The sequence below is a fragment of the Nannospalax galili genome, unplaced genomic scaffold, assembly GCF_000622305.1.
Source record: "Nannospalax galili isolate Female #2095 unplaced genomic scaffold, S.galili_v1.0 scaffold100, whole genome shotgun sequence".
Lineage (NCBI taxonomy): Eukaryota > Metazoa > Chordata > Mammalia > Rodentia > Spalacidae > Nannospalax > Nannospalax galili.
The window spans coordinates 3927175-3951894 of record NW_008352891.1 but is presented as its reverse complement, the minus strand read 5'-3'; the positions used below and the strand labels follow the sequence as shown (position 1 = coordinate 3951894).

The 24720-nt window shown below is 43.8% G+C and overlaps 1 protein-coding gene and 1 long non-coding RNA gene across 3 annotated transcripts in view; one reads left to right on the top strand and one right to left on the bottom strand.

Moving 5' to 3' along the window:
• The window catches only part of Lpin1 (lipin 1), a 176299-nt gene that overhangs the window by 15203 nt on the left and 136376 nt on the right, over positions 1-24720 (top strand). The gene's annotated exons all lie outside the window — the stretch shown is intronic.
• Positions 19001-24720, bottom strand: part of LOC103747601 — a 39350-nt gene continuing 33630 nt past the window's right edge. The window contains exon 3 of the long non-coding RNA XR_607850.2: positions 19001-19640. This is a non-coding gene — a long non-coding RNA (uncharacterized LOC103747601). The remainder of the gene's footprint in view (positions 19641-24720) is intronic.

Here is a 24720-nt window from a genome sequence, read left to right as displayed (position 1 = left end):
TTCCTGAGCAACCTCTGTCTGATTTAGAAAATCCTTTCCTACACCTGTATCCTGTAAGTTACAGTCATTGTTTTCTTCTAATAGTTTCAAGGTTTCCAGTTTCACATTGAGGTCTTTGATCCATTTGGAGTTGACTTTTGTGCAAGGTGAAAGATAAGGATCTAGTTTCATTCTTCTACAGGTGGAGATCCAGTTTTGCCAGCACCATTTGTTGAAGATGCTGTCTTTCCTCTATTGTGCATTCTTGGCACCTTTGTCAAATATCAGGTGGCTGAAATTGCGTGTACTCGGGTTTGGATCTTCAGTGTTGTTCCATTAATCTATGTGCCTATTTTTGTGACAGTACCATGCTGTTTTTATGATGATAGCTCTCTAGTATACTTTGAGATCTGATCTAGTAATCCCCCCTAGCGCTGCTCTTTGTGCTCAGGGTTGCTTTGGCTATCTGGGGTTTTGTGCTTCCATATGAATTTAAGGATAGGTTTTTTTTTTTTTCTAATTCTGTGAATTATGTTATAGGGATTTTGATTGGGATTGCATTGAATCTATATATTGCTTTTGGTAGGATGGTCATTTTCTCAACATTAATTCTTCCAATCCATGAGTATGGGAGGTCCTCTATCTCCTGGTGTCTTCCTCAATCTCTTTAATTATTTAAAATTTTCATTGTAGAGATCTTTGGTGTCTTTGGTCAGATTTATTCCAAGATTTTTTTTCAGCTATTGTGAATGGGAGCATTTTCCTGTATTCTTTCTCTACTTGCTTGTTAAAGGTATATAGAAAGGCTACTGAATATAGAAAGACTATTGATTTTTTTAGACGGTATTTGTAACCTGCCACATTGCTGAAAGTGTTGATCTTTTCTAGGAGTTTTCTGGCGGAAGTTTTAGGATCCCTTAGGTAGAATATCATATCATCTGCAAATAAGGATAATTTAACCACTAATTTTCCAATTAGTACTCCTTTACTTTCCTTCTCGTGTCTTACTGCTCTAGCAAGAGTTTCAAGCACTATATTTAAAAGAAGTGGAGATAGTGGACAGACTTGTCTGGTTCCTGATTTTAATAGGAATGCTTCCAGTTTTTCTCCATTTAGAACGATGTTGGCTCTGGGTTTGTTTTATATGGATTTAATTATGTTGAGGTATGTTCCTTCCAGTCTAATTCCCTCTAGCACTTTGAACATAAATACATGCTGAATTTTCTCAAAAGCCTTTTCTGCATCTATTGAGATAGTTTTTGACTTTGAGTCCATTTATATCATTAATGATGTTTATTGACTTGCATATATTGAACCAGCCCTGCACCTCCGGGATAAAGCCTACTTGATCATGGTGAATGATATTTTTGATGTGTGTCTGTATGCAGTTTGCAAGTATTTTGTTGAGAATTTTTGCATCTATGTTCATTAAAGATGTGGGTCTATAGTTTTCTTTTTTGGTTGTGTCTTTATCCAGTTTGGGTATTAGAGTGATTCTGGCTTCATTGAAGGAATTTGAGAGTTCTACCTCTGTTTCTATCTTTTTAAATAATTCAAGTAGTATTGGTTGGAGATCTTCTTTAAAGGTCTGGTAGAATTCTGCTGTAAATCCATCTGGACCTGGGCTTTTTTTAGTTGGGAGGCTTTGTGGTTTACTGTTTCAGTTTCTCATATGTTATAGGTCTGTTTAAACTGTTGATCTCTTCTTGGTTTAACTTTGGTGGTTCCCATGATTTTAGATATCCATCCATTTCTTTTAGAGTTTCAAATTTAAAAATATTCCCTTATAATGGTCTGGATCTTTTGGGTGTCTGTTGTGATGTTTCCCCTTTCATCTCTGATTTTGTTGATTTGGATTTGCTCTCTTTTGGTTAACTGGGCCAAGGGTCTGTCTATCTTGTTTAGGTTTTCAAAGAATCAGCTCTTAGATTCATTGATTCTTTGTATTGTTTTCTTTGTTTCTATTTCATTAATTTCTGCTCTGATTTTTGTTATTTCTTCTTTTCTGCTGGGTTTGCTCATTAACTCAGTTCCTGCATTCTCAGGGGCTTGCAAAACTGTGAGGCCCTGTTGGGGAGGGGGCTGCTGTAGATCCGAACCCTAACAGTTATACAACCAGGGACTTTCCAATATGTCAGAAACAAAGTCTGATAATGCTCTTCTCTTTGCTTTCCTGTTATCCTCCAAAGCCCTCCCCTGTGTTCCATCAGTGGGGCCCCGACTCATGCCAGTTTGGAGTCACATGATTCCTAGCTCACTGTTGGCTTAAAGAATCTCTTTAAAATGTTGCAGCACCTCAGTTTATCTTTAACTGGGGCTGGGGAAAAGGTTTAGGCTGGAGGCAGAGCCTTGGTCTCTGAAATGCAGCTTTGTGAAGCTTGGGTCTAGCACAGCTGCTCTTTCTACAGTGGGGAGCCCGAGTTTCCCAAAGGGACTTTGGGTACCTTTTCTAGGAGTGTTTATAGTGAATCTAAGACCAAAATAATTTTCTAACATTCCAGTAGAAAAAGTGGACAAATTCAGGTTGCCATTTTGCAATTTGATGTAGAGTGCACATGGGCCTGTTTTTCTTTCTGGCTGTCTCCAGCTCTGCTTTGTCTTTCTCCCTTGGACTCCATTATCCAATCCCATTTCTTCTCTCATGGTTTACCTCCATGGATAGAATACTTGGATAAGCTGGGGAGAGGCTGTCCCCATCAGTAGTATGTCGAGGCCTTGTCTCAAGGCAGATTCTCTTTGACATTCACCCTACAGCTGTTGCTGGAAGCAGAGTCTCCACAGTCAGCTGCTGAAGCTGTTCCATCTGTTCCATTGTGGTCATTCCAATGGTCCCTGGCTCTCAGCAGAGCTGGGCATTGATAAAGGAATGAGACAGGATGGTGAGTACTCAGCTTGCGACATTCACCCTACAGCTGTTGCTGGAAGCAGAGTCTCCACAGTCAGCTGCTTTGTGGAAGCTGTTCCATCTGTTCCATTGTGGTCATTCCAATGGTCCCTGGCTTTCAGCAGAGCTGGGCATTGATAAAGGAACGAGACAGGATGGTGAGTACTCAGCTTGTACTGGCTAGCTTTGGTCCTATGTACACCTGCTGAGGCTCCCTAATCATGCTTTTGGCACTTGGCAATTGCCACATCACCTTGTGCAGTCCCTTCAGAAAGAACTGATCATTGTGATGGGATGTGTCTTGAGAGGAAGGGCCCCAGCATGGGAGGCCCCAGGAGCAACCTAGAGATCTCTCTGTAGTTAGATCTACAGAAGGGGAGGTGAAGATTTATGTTAGGATCAAAAGATGCTGGAGAGGGTGTAACCTGGTGTGATACCAGAGGATCTGGCCCAGATGAGGCTCTGGAATGCTGTGCATATCGGCTGCTGAACAGAATGCCTTATAGTATATCTGTTGATGGGTTGTCTTACCTTAAAAGCACAGGAATGGGGCTACAGCCATGGCCTGGACACCACTGGTAGAACATATTCCCACCAGAATGAGCACATCTATCACATATGGAGGAGTTAGGAGATGGCTGGGCCACACACTGATGAGGAAGGGGTGGCTGGATGTTATCTTTCTGTTACTGTCACCCTTGTGTAAGGATCCATCCATGAACACCTTCCTCACAGTGCCTGTATGGAAATTGAGTCCTTTCATTCCATAAAGGCAGTCCTGTGACTCAGCTTCTCTCTTCTGCCTTGACTGCCATGATTAGTTATGTTTGGGACTCAACTTCAGCCTTATCCAGAGTCTAGACTTTAGGAGTAGATCTTTCCACACTTTCCTATTGCTTAAATCTTATTCTCTTGACTTTTTCTCTGTTTTTAAATAATTTCATTACTTTTCCCACTCTTTATTAAGTTATTTGAAATTCTTTTTGGATTTGATAAAGTATGTAAGCCAGTAGTAAGCAAAAGTTTGAATAGGAGAGGATAACGTTGAACTTCTGATCCTCTTGTTTCTATATTCTAAGTGCTAGGATTAAAGACTTGTGCCACCATGCTTGGTTTATTTGGTACTGAGGACCAAAGCCAGGGATTCATGAATGTTTGACAAACACTCTACCAAACGAGCCACATCCTTAGTCTCTCCTGTCCTTTAAAATTCAATATTGACAAGGAATAAGGACATTACTGAATGCTATGGGAATATAACCTGGGGCACTTGGTAGGGTGAGCTGCATATCCAGGGCTTGGGGAGGGGTAAAGGATACCATACCTCCTGGGCAGGAGCAGTAAAGCAGGATGGAGGGGCTTTGTCACTGAACTTTGGACATTTATTGTGCTTAGGAGGAAGCAGTGAGACTATTTAGTGGGGAGAAGTAGGGAGTCTTATGTAATAGGAGGGGAACCTGCAGAATTTAGATAGTCTGGAAGTCTGGGTGCTAGTCCTCATAGTATGGTTGCTAAGCTTACTGTTACTCATGGGGTTTAGCTTTGAGACCAACCAGCCTTATCAGGTGGTGGCTTGTGATGGACATTTTTATCAAATGAGGCCATGGCAGAACTGCCAATGAGGTTCCACAGTGATATACTCCACAGAGTTCTGGCTGATGGGGACAGCTGGGAGCTGAGAGCCAAACTGTGCTTGAGTGAACAGGCTTGCTGGGACTGAGGCTGCTGGGGCATGCTGGAGAAATGGGAACTTTGTTGAAAGTTGTGCATCCAGAGAGGTCCTTTATGTTATGCTCAGAAAGAGCCTATGTACTAGTATGGTCTAGGGAGTTGAGACTGACCATGGTCTTCAACTCCTGCATTCCCAATACAGACCCTCACTATAAATGAACACATCTACAGATCTCTCTATACATAAAATATCTGTATGTAGCAGCTGCAGATGCAGGAATCGTGAGCTTCATTTGCCCCTTACAAAGCTCTCCTGTATTCACCTGCCACCTCTGTGCCATTTCCCTTCACAGTCACTCCCCTACCACCATACAACATGCTTTGAAATCCCAGAAAAGCTTACTTCCCAGAGGCTTCCCTGGTATCTTCCACTCTGGGGGAACTGCAGCCGTTCTTTTCTGAGTGACACAGAGTAACAGCCTCCAGCCTTTAGATTAGAGAACTGAGCCTCCTTTGTGACTGTGCTAGAAAGGCCTCTGCTTCCACGCCTTGTTTGAGTCTTCAGGCCTTGCCTTTTTCCCATTTACCATACTCCCTTCCCCTTCTTCAAGTACAGTCTTTCATAGACATGATCTGTAACTGGGGCTCTAGTGGTCTGGCTCAAAAATTGCCTCTAGAAGGCGCTCTCGTGCTGACTTCCAGCCAGGGTTTGCTCAGGGAAATCATCCCTTCTCCCCATGCAAGGAGTGGCTAGTGTTAACAAATGCAAAACAAGTTAATACATAAAACATCTCAGTCAACAAGAAAGTTTTTTTTGAACTTCTTAAGTAATTCTTTATCTGAAAATGAGCTGATTTAAATTTCAAAGCAGTTCCAAAAAAACCTGGCTAGTTGATGCCTTTACCTGATTTGACCTGGGCAGAAATCGAGTTTATTAATAGCCATTTGGTAGACACTTTGCAGTGGACAGTGAAGGGATATGGGATCAAATGTCTAGTTTTTATCCAAATAGAAATGCCCATTGGGTCAGCAGATGGAGAGAAAGAACAGCCAGTCTCACATGCTGAGTGAAAGTGGGTTCTGAGCAGTCAACTCGCAAAATACCATTTTATAAATCTGAGATATTCTCAGGTTTTTGACAACCCAAAGTTCTTTAAAATGATACCCAGGTTTATTGTTTGCTGAGTAGTCTTCCATGACAGGTGTCCTATCTGCCATTTTCCGTATTTTGCTCAGTGGGTCTTTTTAAGAATCCCTAATGTGAGGCTGGAGAGATGGCTCAGTGGTTAAGAGCACTGGCTGCTCTTGCAGAGGACCCAGGTTCAGCTCCCAGCACCCATATGGCAGTTAACAACCATCTGTAATTCCAGTTCCAGGAGATCCAGTGCCCTCTTCTGACCTCCGTGGGCATTGCACAACATGGGTGCACTTACATACATGCAGGCAATACTCTCATACACATAAAATAAAAATAATAATTTAAAAAAAGAATCCCCATACTGGAGGATCTTAGAGAGGTTAATTAGTAGGACTGAGAGTTTCACACCGTACTGCAAAGCCGTGACTCCAGGGAGGGCCACCCAGCCTGAAGACCCTACTCTCTCCACTGGAATGCTAGCTTCCTCTTTCTCTTCACTCTTGTAGGATGGAATTGACTTTCATGGAAGTTCTCTAGCCTAGATTAGAGATCCGATCTCTCTGAAATCATGATCATTTTCTAACTGGTTCTAACACTCTGTGAATCTTCTTAGGGATTATGACTCTAGAAGGGGTGTGAGGAACAGCAGGAGAGTGACCGTTCTACAGGGACCCCCATCTCTGGAAACTTTGTGGGTGGAGGAAGATTTGGTGGGACATTGGAGTCTCAAGTGTTGACAGTGGTTGGACTGGCTGATCATCTAACCTAACTTCATACTCAGTGTTGGGTACTTGTCCTCCAACCTTCTGTTAATCTCAGTTATGAGCATCAGAACTGTTCACAAAACTGCCAGATTATATAGAATCTGAACATGTGGGACTGAGCCCCAGGCATCTTTATTCTCTTATAAGCTCTGCTGGTACCTCCTGGTCAGAACCAAAAGTTCATTCTAATCACCCTGGGTTGCTCAAGTTTTCACCCAAGGTCCTCTCATGCCTTTGCCCTTGTCTACAGAGCTCTTTCCCACCTCTTATTCAGTGCGTTCTCACTAGTCCTTCAAAGCCCACGCCCATGCCACTTTCTTTGGGAATCTTCTTCTACCCTTTGAGATCAAATGAATCCCACCTTTCTCTCAGCCTATTGTAATTTGCATCCATCTATCAAAGCACTCCTTTTCTGTGAGAGTTGTGTGATGTTTGTTTTCCTAGTCTGTAAATTTCTTGAGGGAAAAAGCCAGGCTGAATGTGTTTCTGGTTTCTCGGCATCTTACAGTACCTGATGCAGAAAATTCAAGTGGGATGTTGGTGACCTCACTGTCGCCAGCAGACCTTGTGAGGAACAAAGTTTAACTTTTTGTAATGTCAGTTCCTCATCTGTATTTGAATCTTCTGGTTCTCTCTCTCTCTCTCTCTCTCTCTCTCTCTCTCTCTCTCTCTCCCTCTCTTCCCACCCCCCGGGTGTATATATGAGAGAGATAAACAGAGAAACTGACCATTGGGAGGCAGTGCGATGGCTCAGTGGGTAAAGACCCTTACCACTTAAGCCTGATAACCTGAGTTCAATTCCTGGGACCACATGGAGAAAACTGACTCCTGCAAGTTGTCCTCTGACCTTCACACACATGCTGTAGCACCCACACATATACATACACAAATAAATGAATAAATGTAACAAAAATATATATTTAAAATGAGCAAGAGAAAGAATTTTGACCTTCCCAGAACTGCAGGAAGCATTCATGACCCTGACTAACTTGTTTCCTTCCCCAGGCTAACTATGCCCAGCCCCCTCCCCTGGCTCTGACATGTGACATGGTTTCATTTCCATTCTAGTGGCATCCTCCTTATACTCTATGGGAAGACTTCTAGTTGTTGCTGTTGTTAGGTGTGACCAGTGCAAAGATGATGGCCTCAGCTTTTCTTTTTGTGGGTCTCCCATGATGATTCTGATTGTCAAGAAATATTTTAATTTATTACTTTTATTTTATGTGTATGTATGTATTACCTGCATGTATATAAGTGCACCTGTTTCATGCGATGCCTACAGAGGTCAGAAGAGGGCACCAGATCCCCCTGGAACTGAAGTTATGGATGGTTGTTAACTGCCATGTGGGTGCTGGTAATTAAACTTGGGTTTTCTGCAAGAGCAGCCAGTGCTCTTAACCACTGAGTTATCACCCCAGCCTGACATTCTAATTTATTTATTTATTTTTTATTTTCATGTATGTGAGTGCACCCATATTGTGCAATGCTGCGGAGGTCAGAAGAGGGCTTTGTATTCCCCTGGAACTGGAGTTAAGGAGGGTTTGTAGCTGCCATGTGGGTTCTGGGAATCGAACCCAGGTCCTCTGCAAGAGCAGTCAGTGCTCTTAACTGCTGAGCCATCCCTCTAGCCACCCCCCAATGATTTTTTTAAAGATTCGTTTTATTTTAAATTACATGTTTGTGTATGTCTGTGTAGGTATGTGCACATGAGTGCTGATGCCCACGGACACAGGATATCCTGGAGCTGGAGTTACAGGCTGTTGTAAGCTGCCTAACATGGATGCTGGGAACCCAACTCAGGTCCTCTGTAAGAGCAATATGTACTCTTCACCACTGAGCCATCTCTCCAGTCCCAGGCATTCTAATATTTCACAGCACCTTTTGGAAGCAGAAGTTTGAAATCTCAAAGTTATTCAATTGACTTTTTAGGCCTTGGTGCACGTCTTGAGTGCCATCTTGCTGGCTTGAGACCTGCCATAATCACCTCTAGCTTTGATATCCAGCATACTGATTTAATGTTCTTTTATTTCCTGACTTCTGTTGAACCAGTCATTCATTAACTAGCATGCTTTTACCCCATCTTTCTTCTGTTTTTCATCAGACAGTTCTTTGACTATAGACCAAATATATTCTTTTAGCACTCTTTCAGAAGCATATCTGTATAACAGTTAAAATTATTTATTATTTCTCTCCTCTGATTGAATACTCAGTGCCCTCTCATCTTGTCACACCCATTCAGGTTTTTAGTTTTTGTTACCAGGTCAGCTGACAGAGATTTAAAATCATAGCTACTTGGGATACTGAGGTAGGAGGATTATGAATTTAAGGTCAGCCTGGGCTAAAACATGAATTCAAGGCCAGCCTGAGTAACTTAGACCCTGTCTTAAAATGAAAAGTAAGAAGAGGGGTGGGGGTGCAGCTCAGTGGTAGAGTGCTTGCCTAGCTTATATAAGGCTCTGGGTTAAGTCCTGAGTACTGCCAAAACCCAAAATCAAACAATCCCCATCAACAGCTGTTTCTTTTACTTTATAGGAGGTAGGAATTGGCTAGGCAGTTAGAGTAAAAAGACCCCAAAGGAATGTAGCCAGTTTCTTGGCTAAAAGTCAAAATATCCTTGGGCCTGTTAGCAACATACTTTGTTGTCAAAAGTATTTGGGAGCTTGTATCTAAAATGTCAAAAGTATTTGGGAGCTTATATCTAATTCTTAAAATATTACAGGGTTACCTCTTCAGAGGGGGGAATATTAGAGGGAGGGAGTGGGCATGGATTTGATCAAAACACCTTATATGCATGTATGAAATTCTCAATAAAGTTTTTGTAAGAGTTAAATTTTTTTTTTTTAGTACCTAACAACTAACTTTTTTCACCTTCTTCTCTCTGCTTTCTTCTTTCTAAATGAATTGATAAACCACAATAAATTACTTGGGAAAAAAAACTGAGTAAGTAAAATATCAGGTTCTGTGTCCATGTTTGTGGCTCCTGCTCTTCCTGTAGCCCATACCTTCTGAGCAAATGCTCTTTTTTGATGTGCATGTTATTTGGAAGCTCAGGGGAGCATCTGGGGAGGTAAACACCTCTTCTCTTGGTGTGTTTGAGAATATCTTTGTACTTTCATTTTCTGAATAGTAGTTTAGCTGAGTATGAAATTCTTGATAGTCAGTTGTCCAGTGCCCCAGTCTTTTTTTTTTTTTTTTTAAAGATTTATTTTAAATTATGTGTAGGTGTGTAGGGATGTGCATGTGAGTGCAGGTACCCATGGGGGCCAGAAGAGGGCAACAGACCTCTTGGAGCTGGAGTTACAGGCAGTTGGAGCCACCTGATGGGTGTTGGGAAACAAACTCTAGTTCTCTGCAAGAAAGGTACCTAGGTGTTCTTAACCACTGATCCACCTCTCCAGCCCCTCCCCCAAGTCTTCTGAAAACAGTAGTCTCCAGTGCTGTGTTACTACAGTGTTTGCAGATGACTTACTTTTATTTATATTTTTGAATGCTCATAATTTACTTTCATTCACCATTCATGTCTTTTATTGATTCTGGAATATTCTCAAACATCTCTTCAGAAACTGCTTCTCTATAAGTTCCTTATTGATTTTTCTGGAACACTTAGGCATTAACTTTTTTACTTTCCTTGTGTTTGGCATGTCTGTGAGCTTTGATCTGTTTAACTTGGTATCTTGGTTGAATTCTTCCATGCTATATTTTAATTCATTAGCTCCATCTTTTCACTGATTCTTGCTAGATTTTACCCATTATATTGAAATTTAGATTTAATTTTAGTGATTATAGTTCTTATTTCTAATATTTCTTTTAAAAAAGTTTAATTTATTTTATTTTATGTATATGAGTGCTTGCCTGCATGTATGTGTACCTTCAGAGGCCAGAAGGTGTTGGATCCCTGAGACTGGAATTATAGACATTTCTGAGCCACCATGTGGATGCTGAGAACACAACCCAGCCCTCTGCAAGAGTAACAAGTGCTCTTAACTGCCGAGCCATCTCTCCAGCCCCATTACAAATATTTCTGTTTTTTTTTTTCTTGCTATTGGCTATTATTTCATTGTTGAATTGAATTTTTATTACCTTCTACCTTATAATTTACTCTCTTAGAGGAAGTTATTTTTAATTTATATCTTTAGGCATCCTAAATTATTTAGGCATCCTAATTATTTATAGTTAAAAGCCATTGTCAAGTGAGATAACTGTTGTGAACCTACATTTCAAGTATTTAGTGTGCTGTCCTTAGATTTCTGTATGAAGTCTTCCTTGTGGGCTCCTTCTGGGTGGGCTGTAAAATTTGCTGCTTTTGCTGCCTTTAATTTTAGTTGGCTGTGCCTGGTGGCACCCACCTTTAATCCCATGTTAGGAAGGCAGAGGCAGGTGGATCTCTGTGAGTTTGAAGCCAGCCTGATCTACCTAGTGAGTTCCAAACCAGACAGTGCTACAAAGTAAGACCCTGTCTCAAAATATTTTGTTTTGTTCTAATTGGCACATAACTGTACACATTTGTGGGATTACTGGAGACTGGGGAGGGTAAGAAACCGAAGAGAAGGGTAAGAGGCCTGTGGGTTGACAAGTACATAAGCTATGGCATTCCCTTACATAGTGAGATGCCTGTAGTTAATAATACATAGATTTCAAAGTAGCTAAAATCAACCTTTTTCCATCCTCCTTTAATACTCTGCAACCCCATCTAGTCCATTTAGCCCTCTGTTTCCGCATCAAGGCTGGCTGATGCAGAGACACACCTCAGTGTAGCTTTCCCCTGCTGCTTCCACAGGTTCCTGAGCGTAGTCCAGAACTGGCCCTTGTAAGACCCTGTAGAGCTTCTGCCTTGCAGTGATCCTGGGCAATTTCAGACACAACTCTGAGCAAGACCGTCCTTAGTGTGGCTCCCACTAGCCCTGAAAACTGCAGAAATATTTACAGCTCTGTTGGCCAGAAGGGGAAACCCCTTCCCAGAATTATTTCACCAGTGACCCAAGTCAGGTGCTTCTCTTGAGGGCTGATCCCAGGTACCACTGACCTTGGAACCAGAGCCTGCTGGCCTGTGCCATCAACCCCATTCAATGGTTTACATTTCTTTCTATTTAAAATTAATAATAATAATAATTATTATTATTATTATTATTGAGGGAGAGTGTTTGCCATGGCACACATGTTGAAGTCAGAGGACAACTTGTGGGAGTCAGTTTTCTCCTTCCATATGGGGGTCCCAGAGACATGATGGTCTCAGGCCATCATGGCAGTAAGTACCTTTACCTGCTGTCATCTTGGCAGCCCTCTCTTTACATTCTAATCTGTCTTTGGTTCATGCAAACACCCGTGTTTAAGCCTATCTCATTTTTTTCTACTATGTCATTTTTGTTTCATCCATTTACATGTTAAGGGGATGTTGGGGATGATTCAAAGTATGAATTCATAACATCGTCTTGGCCATAAGCCACAAACATGCTTTCTTTCCTAATCCACCATTGATAAAATGTTTAAGAAGAGTAAGAACAGAACCATCAGTGTGCCATTTGCAACCTCTATTTGACACCTACCTTCTCTGGGTATGGCAGCTAAGCCCTCTCACCCAACTCTGTAGGGCCTTGTGAAAGATTTTATCAAATGCCTCTCTGGAGCCTTTGTGATTGTGTATGAGAATGTATATGTGTCCTTGGATGCCTTGGATGTCAAATGGTTCTCCATTTGACAGTCCAACTCTTCTAAGGAAAATGAAAGCACCTTCCTTAGCAGAATTATTCCCTGTGGATTCTGGAGATTGCTATTTTACCTGTATAAGTGTTTGCCTGCATGTGTACATGTACATGACATGCATGCAGTACCTGTGGAAGCCAGCAGAGAACATCAGAATCCCTGGAACTGGAATTACAGATGGTTGTGAATTGCCTTGTGGATGCTGGGAATGGAACCCAGTTCCTCTTCAAGAGCAGTCAGTGCTCTTAATTGCTGAGTCATCTCTCCAGCCCCCTTTGCCACTTTCTCTTTGGGAGGACTAGGATACAGTCTGCATACTGAAACCTAGGTATCCTGAGGGAATACTGGCATGTTCAAAGCAAGAAGGTGCGATGTGTATTGTTATTCCCCTGGGATAGTCAGTATTTTCACTGCTACTCTAAAATATGGACCCATTTCCTCTTCCTTGCTTTCACTCTGGTGCTTTCTTGCTGCGTGACAGAGGTAAGCCACTCTGCTCTCTGGTGGTCTGAGCTGTAAAGTGAGTTGCTATGAGAATTAAGCAAAACTGAAGTGATTTCCAAATAACAGAGTCATTGAACACTTCGGCAGGTCCCTGTGTTACTGGTGATCAGGGTCTGGGCTGGGTGTGTTCAGGTTCTTAACCTCTTATCCAAAGAGTCAAAAATAAGGATCCAAATGGATTTGAAAAAAAAAATCAAGATACCTTTATTTGGAGTGAAGTAGTACAGATTGGAGAGGAGTACACTGTCAAGACTGACAGCAAGCCACATGAGTCTAAAGGAAGGAGGGGATGCTTACCAAGGGGTGTAGTTGGGGGGGGTTCTCTATTTTGATTCATCATATATTTATTTTTTCCCACTGTACATGTCCCTTCCCATAATGCATCTAATTTTAACTATATGCACACCCAATTCTGCATAGGCATAAGATGGTAAATAGAGGATGCTCCCTAAAGCTTGACACACAGTTCTTCCTTACTACACATGCACCCAAAATCAGTTCTGGCTGGATTGACCCTTCTGTTCTTCATACCTGAACACATTGGGAATACACTTGAATCTTAGAAACTGTCTAATTTTATTGTTACTAGGGTGGGGAGACATACTATTGTATACAGATTGAGGTAGGGTGGAAAGGGTTCTGAGGTTGCTAGATACACTGTTTGGAGAGGGGTATGCATATAGTGGAAATAAACTGCTAATTGCATTATTACACTAGGCTGCTAAATGCATTAGGGGCAGGGGAGGTGCAAACCAAGCCAAAAAAAGTCCGGGGTTAAACTACCCCCTGTGCTTGCCTGCCTTACCTGGGCTCAACCACTAGAGATGTTTGTGAAACAGACATGCTCAGGGTCTGGGAATGTGAATGTTAACGAATCCTTCAGCTGATTCACTGGGGTGAGGCTTTGCGCCATAACGTTTGAGAGGTGCTCAGTAAACAGTGGTGGAGCTTGTACATGCTTTACAAAGGCCTTCCCCTCACTCCCCTGTTCTGACGCCTCCTTCTCTATTTCCTTCCGAAGTACACGGGTATTTTTAGGGCTGCCTGCCTCAGATCACAGAGAACTGTAGTGTAATACTCCTTTAAGTTGCTCCTTTAATAATGTTTTCTTTCGGTAAAGGTCATCAGACACCATTAGCTCAAAGCTTTCATCAGACTCCACCCCTATTTATTGGGTACATAATTGATTCCTTTTGTTAAATTCCAAGCTACAGGGGCAAATAGGATTCTGGCCTTCCCCTGAAATCTTACAAATGTACCACAGTCTGAGGCTAACTAAAATCAGGGAGAACTATTCTTTTAGGGCAGGGATCAGTTGTCCCCTTGCACTTCAATCTTACCCTGGGGGCTCTCTGTGAACTGGGTCACGGTTGATTGCAAGAAGCTTCCAGGTAGCCAGGGGAGATAATTTGTGCACAGTAGGTGGCGCTAGAGGGTCACAGAACTAGGGAAAAGGCACAGAGCTGGGTCCCAAGGTCTCAGAACCCATGCTTCTAAGTAATCCCAGCACTTGGCAGTTGGAGACTGGAGGATCAGGAGTTCAAAATTATCCTTGGCTCCATAGTAAGTTTCAAACAAACAAACAAACAAACAAACAAACAAATAACAAAAAAGTCAGGCATATCATTGCCCAAGAGGGCTGGGCATTAGAATCACTATAGCAAAGTGGGGTTTTGTTCTTTTTCCAAGATTCTGAATCTCAGATGCAATGCCTATGGGTCAGAATTCTTGGCATTGGGCCTTGGACATGTTTAACAAGTTGCCCATGTGACTGTATTGTGTAGCCAGACTGGAGAAATACTGATGTAGATTCTAGGATGATCCATGTGATCATGAAACTCTGTAGAATGGTCCAGTCAGCAGCTTCAGCTTGTCAGAATATAGGGCCCTGTGCTAATCAAAGTGGGGTCCTCAGCCCAGCATCTGTGCAGCAACCCTCACATCCCCAGAGCTAACTAGAAATGCACACTCTAGATCCTCTCCACCCACCAGACTTACTGCATTCAAACTTCCCATTGGTGATTCCCAGGGAAAGTGGGGTAGGAGAGGTCCCCCAGCACAGGGCTCCTATTTGCACCTGAACCCTCCTAAATGTGAGTTTCCTGAGGGTGGGATGGTATTTCATCCTTGGCCTTCTCTGAGCCTTCAGTGCAGATGACAGTAATCCTTCTTATCGCTCCTTCTCTAGTTAGGGAAACTAATGTTTGACTCCCAGATAAAACTGTGAATCCTTGGGCCATAGATTTTGCTTTTTAAATTTCTGTATGCCCACTGTCTAGCACTGAATCAATTTGTCCTTTGGGTACAGAATTATAGAGATCTTGAAACAGAATAGACTTTGTAGGTTGTGAAGAACAAACCACTTAGTGAATGGATGAAGAAATTAAGGAGACGTTAAGTGATGCGCTTAGACACTCCATAACTGTCACATGATTCTACCTGAGAGGTCGACACAGGGTTCGGAGAGAGAATTCTGAGATGGTGCCTTCTCTATGCAGTCCTCCTTCCCTCAGCTCTTCAGAGATGAGCTCTGCTCCTAAACTCCTCTGCATCAGCCACCTCTGCCCTCTGAGCTTCTGAAGCTGAATGGCGCAATGGCTCTGGGATTTCTTCTGGCCTCCTTCTCTCCCCAGCCTTGCTGTTCCGGGGCACAGTATACACCCAACTCTCAGGAGACAGGACCATGGTTCTTTGACATCCTAATCTGCTTTCTGGCCTAATGCCTAGAACAGGACTGAGCATATAATAGGCATGATATTTTTGAAATATCATAAAATGATTTTGAAAGTCTGCTATTTAAAATATACATATATAATCTTTCATGCAGGCTCATGGTTGGAAAATGGTGAGGTTAGTACCGAAGTGTAAACAAATCAATCATTTTCTCAGCTTCTGTGGACCTCGGTGATAGTCTATAGGGGACATTATGGAGTTCATTCATTTGCTGTTTCTGTCCATAAAACCAGGATCTTAACACTATAGTCCAAGGCAATCATGAGACTGAGATTTTCCCAGTTCAGTCTCTCAGGAATATTTTCCAAGAGCTATTAGATGCCAGCTTCTCTGCTAGAAACTTGGTGAACAAATCTGACCCAAACAACATAAACCCAAACTACGATCTTTCCCTTCTGGGGTTCCCATTCTGGACAGTCCATAAACAAACACAGGAAATGCAAACATTGAGTAATATGCTATGCAAGTGGGGAAATAACAGAGTTTAAGGACCTTGGGTTCTGAGAGCAGAGGGCAGACCAAGGGGATGGTAGCTTCCCTGGGAAAATGCCATTTGAGCAAAGACTTGAGGGGACAAGGGAGCAGACACTGAATTTGGGGAGAGGTGTTCCAGGTGGAGGAGTTGATTGATGAGGGACAGAAAGTATAGACAAGAGCATATATATATATATGTGGGACACACATATGATCATTTTATCATATGGGTGGATTTGCACTCCATAATGTGAAAAAGAATCCACATGTATGTGTTTTTCATAGCTTAGCATGTATACACTGTTAATGGCTTGCTTATTCTGAGATAACTTTCTAGCCCACATGACTAGGGAGGAATATGAGGATGACACTGGTGCACACTGACTAGATTCAACATTAAAATATTTTTTCACATTTATTTTCTGTGTGGGTGTAGGTGCGTGTGTATACCACATGCATGTGCCATGGCATGCATGTGACGGTCAGAGGACAACTTGTGGGAGTTGGTTCTTTCCTTCCACCATGTGGGTCTTGGGAATTGAACTAAGTTCATCAGGCTTGGTGGCAGGTACCATTACCTGCTGAACCATCTCACTAGTTCTAGATGCAACATTTAAAGAAGTGTCTGAGCCCAGACATTCAGATAATGGAGAAGACTTAGATGATAAAGAGACAGGGCTATCATGAACCTTAGGGACAAAGATGACCACCTGACCAGAGGGGCCAGACTGAACTCTGGAATGACTGACTGCCTTTGTTCCCACCTCTCCCTATAAAACCTGCTGGCTGGAAATGAGATGGAAGGCAGTTTTGGGGTCTTAACCTGCTACCTCCAAAGCACAATGGAAAGACAAGTAGCACTGTATGCTGGATAGCTTTAGTGTCAACTTGACACACCTGGGTCAAGGTCAAGGGAGCCTCAACTGGGGAATTTCCTCCATAGGACTGGCCTGTGGCCGTGTCTGTGGGGCATCTTCTTGATTGTTGAGTGATGTGGGAGGGCCCAGTCCACTGTGGGTCCTGCCGCCCCTGGGCAGGTGGGCCTGTGTTGCATAAAAAGCAGGCTGAGCAGGGGCCAGGGAGCAAGCCAGTAAGCAGAGTTCCTCTATGTCCTGTGTTCAAGCTCCTGCCTCTAGGTTCCTACCATAGGCTCCCCAATGAACTGTAATCTGGGAGATGTAAGACAAATAAACCATTTCCTCCCCAGGTTGGTATTGGTCAGAGTGTTTTGTCACAGCAGTGGAGAAACAAACCAGGACACACTGGCTTTGGTAATCTCTTACGTAGTCACCAGCACCATGTGAAGAATTTGGGGAACAAGGGACCAGTTAAGGAGGAGGGGGTGGGTGCCTCTCTCAACCCTCACTTTCTCCTTGGCTCCCCCTTACGCTATGTGTATGTATCCTGTCCATCCCTGGCTCCCATGCACAGGTGGTCTGATGTCTTATTTCACCAAATGCTGATCTTATCCTTGGGGGTTACTGTTATCTCTATCTTATTTCTGAGGAATGGGAAACAGGACCCCCACTGCTTGCCTATGAGCTCACAGAATCAAAGTCACCATTTTCCAACTGAGGACACTTGGATTGTGACTCACATTTAGTGTCCAGCATCATTTTGTTGATTGTAAAGTAAACATGATGTTTGAAGATGCTTAGAAAGAACTGACTCCAAGTTCAGAATAACCTTAGGCGGAGACAGATGTGAGAAATGTGTGTTGCTCATCTTTGCTTTCTAGAATAATCTCTGGTCCTTTGGGCAATGGGAATCAAGGAGGAGACATTTGAAAAAGGTGGGAAAGTCACCTTGATTTATGCAGGTCCTGAGATGTAAGAGGAAGAAAAGATTGGTGAACTTGCTGTGTGGTATTGCATCCACTGAAACCTTATCACACCAAGGTAACCCATTGTCCTCCCCAGGAAAAGCCCTTCCCAGCTCTCCTAGCCCTTTATTCCCCAGCTCACTAGCCTTACCTCACCTATCCTAGAGGCAAATGAGTTTAGAAATGGGTTTTCTGAGAGTAACTCTCAAAGAAAGGAGAAGACGGGCCTGACTTGTCCATCTGGGCTTTGGATGGCTCCCCAGCCTAGAGAGACCAGTGGTGGCCTAGGAGTGTCACTCTGTGCAGCACAGACTATGTCATGATTTTCTCCCAAGCTATAGAACCTCTTTCCATCTAGAATACTGCCTCTAGCTCCTGATTCTGCTGGGGTATGGGCTTTGTGGTTTCAGGCAGTACATCCTCTTGCCTAATCAAGCCTGCAGAGCCTCTTGACTGCTACTGGCTCCCTTGGCAGTGGACCCAGCTGACTGTGGATGGCCTCATTCATGTTTGATGATGTCATTACAGCAGCCTCAGGAGACCAGCAGCTTTCAGAGGAGGGACTGGATGTTCCAGAGATTAAAGGGCTTTCTACCAGTTGTTTATTTAAAAACCTTCCCCTGACCATGGCTGCTATGACTGGCCCCCATGCTGTCCACTTCTTCTGAGAAATGCAAGAACAGTCCAGCCACCTCGGGGACAGCATCTGGGCTTTGACATCATCAGAAACAGTGGTTTCTTCATGTTTGGGGGGTGCTGTTTCCACAGAGAAACCTACCACTTTGAGCTGATGGCTTGGGGTCAGGTGTCACAGGCTGGGCTTGTCAAGTGGCCTGGTGCTGCGTGGCTATGCAGTGGCTATCGATTAAATTCCTTCTTCCCACACTACAGAGTGTACTGTGGGCTGGCCTCATGAACAGAGTAACCCTACTTGCATGTGTGCTCAGACCTGCTCAGCTGGAATCTGTGGTTCTTTGGACATGGTCAAGGCTTTGCATTTTGTGAACAAAAGATTTGCCACAAAACTTAGAATATTCATGGGAGATATTAGTTGTCACTTTGGGAGGGTCATCCGTGTGTCAGGGACTGGCACTCACCCCTCACGCAAGGTCATACACTTGTTAAGCACTCCTGCTCTAAGGCCAAGTCCACAGGTGCTTTAACACCTCATTTAATATGCAAGATGTTGCGTTATTTCAACAGCAAGGAAGTGGAATCAACCTAGATGCCCATCAATAATGAATGGATAATGAAAATGTACACAATGGAATTTTAATTAGCCATAAAGAAGAGTGAAATCATGACATTTTCAGGAAAATAGAAATACAGGATTTAGTAAATATGTGAAGGGAAGTAATCCAGGCTTAGAAAAACAAATATCACATGCTCTCTCTTTTGCTACGATCCTGGTTTCTAAGTTTTAGATATATGCATGTATATGGGAGTGAGTGTAGTAGAGGTCAGGAAACTAGAGAGGTGAAAAGAGGTTTAAGGGAGGTGGGTGGGAGGGTAATAGATGCATGTGATAAGAAAGCAAGGACTACTGGGGACAGAAGGGTATGAGTGGGGATGGTGTTGGGGAGATGGGGGAGAAGGGGATGGGCAGGGGCCAACAAGAACTAAGTATGTATAAAAGTACCATAAGGAAACTGGTTATTTGTATGCTAATTAAAAAATCAAAAATCAAAAGATGTTGAGTTATTCATATCGCTTTGTCAACGTAGATCCATATGCAGGGCTTCCTAGGGGTTTATTCTTGCTGAGGACAACTGTGTCGAATTGAAAAAAGAAATGAAGTGCCTTATAAGTTCGTTTCAGTTGACAGGATGCAAACTACAGAGGCTTGACTCTAGTCATGTGAGTTTCGCCCTCCTGTGAAGTCCTGTGACTCTGCCTGTACCTCGCACCGGATGCTTGCTGTGTGGTGAGGGACATGGAATCCATGAAGCGTGTGGGAGCAGGCAGCAGAACCTGGAGGAAGCAGAAGGTAGATCTTACGTTAGCAAAGTGTGAGATATTGGGCAGAGCCACAGGACCTCACAGTCCTGCTCCTCAAGCCTGTGACTCCAGTGAACATACAGCTCCTCAGGTGACGCTGACAGGGGATGGTGCACGATGGACCTCGTAGTGCTCCCAGCATAGGAGTCATGCCTGACACATGGGTGGCCATTAGAGTCCAGGGGGCTGTGCCTGCAGGGCATCCTTTAACCTGTGCACCAAGGCAGACCCATGGCAGGTGGAAATGCAGCCTCCTCAGCCCTGAGTAGTGATCACAGGTGCACACAACTGTGCCAGGTTTTCCCGTTCAGCTCATTTAATCTCTAAGCATTGTGGGTATTATCATTATGGGTTTTTTGTTGTTGTTGTTGTTCTTGTTTTTGAGGGAAACTGGGTTTCAGAAAAGTTGAATCATTTTCTTCCTTGATTCACTGCCCACTGGCCTTGAACTCCCGCCAAGACTCTCATCTTTGCTCTTCTTTGCCATGCCCACCTTGTCCGTCTGGTCCCTTCCCACCTTTCTCAAGATTTTTCTTCTTCCTCCATGACACGTACATCACGGTGGATTACAGGTGTTAGCTTCTGCACCTCTTCCTGTTGACCATGAGAAACCCAAGCATCCTGTCTTCATCCTCTTCCTAATTGCCCCATGGTGATTTCAGTATTTAGCATAAGTGTGACTCACAGTAGGCGCCCAACGCATGTCTCCAGTCTCTCTGCTTTGACTGCAACAATCCCTTGGGTTTGCGCCTAGCACATGGCCCAGGACTGTCATACTTTCAAAGAGTTATTGCCCTGCCCTGTCACCATTTAGTTACATGTAGTAATAATGACAGTTAAATAATAAAGTGTGACAATTGTCAAATACAAAAGTTTCTGAACCAAGTTCTCTAACTTCATTCTTGTTAACCTTGCATCATAACCATGCGTCATCCCTGTCTTACAGCAGAGAAAAGTTGAGTGATAGATGGAGGTCACTCAGAATGTGTGCGATGACTTAGGATTTGAGATCAGCTGAGGTCAGTTGAGAGTGTGTTTCAGAGAATAGCAAGCAGCCTGCATTAATTCCTGGGAAGTCCTGGGCCGATGTGGACACTGGCTGGTGGAAGTCTAGTTCAGGCAGCACCCGTGCTGTGTTCCTGAACTGTCGTGCACAGTACCTAGTTATCAATATACTAATGTCACTTTTTGTGTCTCCACAGAGATTCACCCTCCAGTTGTGGGCTCCAGGAGACCAGGGGCTTTAAGGAGACTTGGGGTTTGCTTTAATGAGGTATGTTAGAGATACATACGTGGAAATGAGTGTCATGAAGCAGGAAGTGTGTGACACCTTAACAGCAGGAAGCCCGGGCATGACATGCAGGCCTCACAGGAAAGCATGGGTTGTTTGGGAAGCATCCCAAGCCAGTCAGATGTTGCTTCTGTGTGAAAGAAGGGATGACGCAGGGCACTCTGCTTAGGACCAGCCATCTTGAAGAATCTGGGGCAGAGGAGCTGGTCTCATTGTGTGGTACCGAGCCTGGAGGCAGAAAGGGAAGGTGGCTGGTGTCCAGGTCATGAGAGCTAAGAAAGGTGGTGGTTGGGGCCTGGACTCTGGTTTGGTTGGTTTGCCTGTGAATGGCTCCCTTGAAGACAAGGCTGTCCTGGGAGGACAGCCTCTCTGAGGTCAGCAAGGCCCTGGGTATCAGTGAAGCAAAGTGTAGAGTGTAAGAAGGCAAGGGAGAGCCGAGGATGCAGCTCAGTGGTAGAGCATTTGTCTAGCATGTGAAAGACCCCTGAGTTCCACCCCGAAAACCTGTCAAACAGATTGAAACACATGACATATTGTAAGCTTTTGCAGGACCTGGTGGCACATGCTTGTGATCTCAGCACTTTGGAGGTTGTGGCAGGAGGACTGCTGCAAGTTCAAGACAATCTGGGTTATATAGCAAGATCCCATCTCAAAAAAACAAAAATAAACACATTTAAAGAAGACATGATTAAAACATGCCATTTGGACTCTGAAGAAAGACAAGCCTTGCCCTCCTTGGCACTGCCTGACTAGGAAGGGACAGTGTAATAAGAGCCTTGCAAGAGGTGTGTGACAGAGAGGAGGAAGACTACAGCAAACTGCCCCTTTGCCCTCAGTTCTGCCGTCTCTGTCTCCCTATCTCTCTATCTCTGCCTCTATCATCTCTGTCTTTATCTATACCTGTCTGTCTCTATGTCTTTGTTTCTATCCCTGTCTCTCTATCTCTCTCTCTATCTCTGTCCATGTCTCTCCATTTCTATGCTCTATGTCTCTGTCTCCCTAACCCTCTGTCTCACTATTTCTGTTTCTATATTATCTATCCCTGTCTCTCCATCTCTCTGTCTCTGTGTCTATCATTTCTGTATCTCTCTGTTCTCTCTCTCTCTCTCTCTCTCTCTCTCTCTCTCTCCCCACCCCCTGTCACTATGACACAGACACCTCTTCCTGTTAGCCATCCATTCATACTATTCTCCTCTGACCCACTATGGGACTGGTTTTCTGAACACTGACCCCAGTCCTGTGGAAAATTCTCTGAGAATATCTCTCTGCTGGGGACACTGAAGTGGGGGTGGCTCTGAGGGGACACTCCTTGACTCCTTGACTTGCCTCCAGGCTTGGAGGCTAGGGCTTCAGGGAGCCCAAGGAAGCTGGGATAGCTGCCTGCCAGCCCTGGATTCTAGTTTTGGCTGGTTTCCCAGTCAACCTGCTTCCACACAGAAGCATACAAGTGTGCATACACGGGGGATCGGCATGGTGCTTTTTGTAAATAGCCAGGAGAGTGCATGAGCCAGGGGATCAATTTCACGTGGGAGTGTGTCATTTTGCCATAAATATACACAGAGAGACAAGGGTCATACAGAGGCACAAACTGTCTGTACAGACACAGACATGTTTGTAGATAGGACTAGTCACTGAATCTGTCACCCTCCAGATACACACGTGCCATTGTACACAGAAACACCCAATCCAAACACCTCACTCCTGCATACATGTTCGATTCTGGCTGTTTACTCCTCTGGAACACACTGTTCCAAAACTTACTGGCTGGCCTAATGGGAAAGCCGCTGATGTTGTTTTGCAAAATGGACATGATGTGCCTATAAAATTGCCTTCCAAAATAACTATGTTTATGCCCATAGATTACTGTTGCTATCAATTTTGGTCAGAGAAGCTTCTTTTTGCAATGGGTGGCAGACTCATAACTAGTCATTGTGCTGAGAATAAGTGACTGTTGAATGTCTAGCCCTAAATGGGACATCTATATCATCCCCTCCAAGGCTCAGGAAACATAGGAAGGAGGGGTCACACAGAATGTAAGAGGGGCTGGTGAGACGGCTCAGTGGGTAAAGATGCTTGCCACCAAGCTGATGACCTGAGTTGGATCTCAGGGACCCACATGGTGGAAGAAGAGAATGGAATCCAGCAAATTGTCCTCTGACCTCCACAAGAACTGTGGAGCATGAGCACCTATACACAAATAAATAAATAAATAAATAAACGTAAAACAAACAAACAAAAAAACTAAGAGCTAGAGTAACGGGTAGGAGCATGGTACAGAATGTTGACTTCTGGGCATGATGTGACTGTTGTACTCTTGAACTCACAGCCACACAAGACTGGGTACATTGACATCTTGTCTCAGGGGGAGGGGCTTATGAGGCCCCATCCCTCCCTGAGGATTTATAGGTAATTCATGGTTGCTGAGGGATGGAGAGACATTTTCTTTAGTTGTATGTTGCTAGTAAGGCGCCCAGGATTCTATAAACAACCCCCAAGTCATGCTCCTGTAAGTATCCCTAATAAACTCACTGGATCATCAAAAATTTTTTTAAAAAGGAAAACAACGAAGACATGAAAATAAAAGGAACTAGTTGGGAAAAGGAAGGGGACCAGTCAGAGTGGGAGGGGACAAACAGAGGTATTGGGGGGCTGGTGAATAAGTGACCAAAACATATTACATGTGTGTAAGAAAATGTCATAATGGGGGCTGGGGAGATGGCTCAGTGGTTAAGAACACCGGTTGTTCTTGCAGAAGACCCAGGTTCAAATCCCAGTGCCTACATGGCAGCTAACAACTGTCCGTAACTCCAGTTCCAGGGGATCCAACAGCCTCTTCTGACCTCTGCAGGCATTGCACGACATGGGTGCACTTACCTACATGCAGGCGATACACGCATACACAAAAAATAAAAAAATAATTTTTTTTAAAAAAGAAAATGTCATAATGAAACCCACTATTTGTAATTAATATATACCAATAAGAACATTTTTTTTAAAGAAAAGAAAACAAAAGTGTAAAAAAAGTATAAAGAGGGGGAAAATTACTGGCTAAATCAGTATCCTTACTATAGCTAGTGATTTCAGTGTCTGGAATGTGTATGGGGCTTAGCTGGATGATCCTTCTGCCCCTTCCAGTGGTGGCTGAGCTGACTCAGTAGTACCTGTCAACTAGAAGAGCTGATCTGGAGGGACCCACCTATGCCTGTGGGAGGAAGGAGCTAAGGACCCAGCACAGTAGGGACTAAGGACAGGAGTCATACACTAGTCCCTCAGGAACAGCACCTCAGAGTCAAGACCCTCCCCTAATAGTTGGCACCCCAAGAAAGAGCATGATGTGAGGCAGGAGAGGATGCAGTGAGGACTCTCACATCCTGGCCTCCAAAGAGGTGAATGTCACTCGTCTTGCATGCTATTGATCAAGCAAGTGACTCAGGCTGACTCAGATTTAAGGGGTGGGTCATTTAAGGGGTGGGCCTAAGAATTTGAGGCCATCATTACTCTAACACAGATGCATACACACACAAACACACACATACACACATGCATGCATACGTAGTCTACACAGCTCACAAAAGCTCAAGCTGCCTTCCCTTGCCAGTACACTTTTGGGGTGCAGCTGGGCTAGAAGCAATGGACCCTGTGAGTACCCTGTTGAGGCAGAGCTAGGAGCTCACAGCCTCCCTGTAAGCGCCTGTCCTAAAACTGAGCATCTCTATGGACAGGGATTTCTATCCTGGGACTTAGATCTTTCTTTCTTTCTTT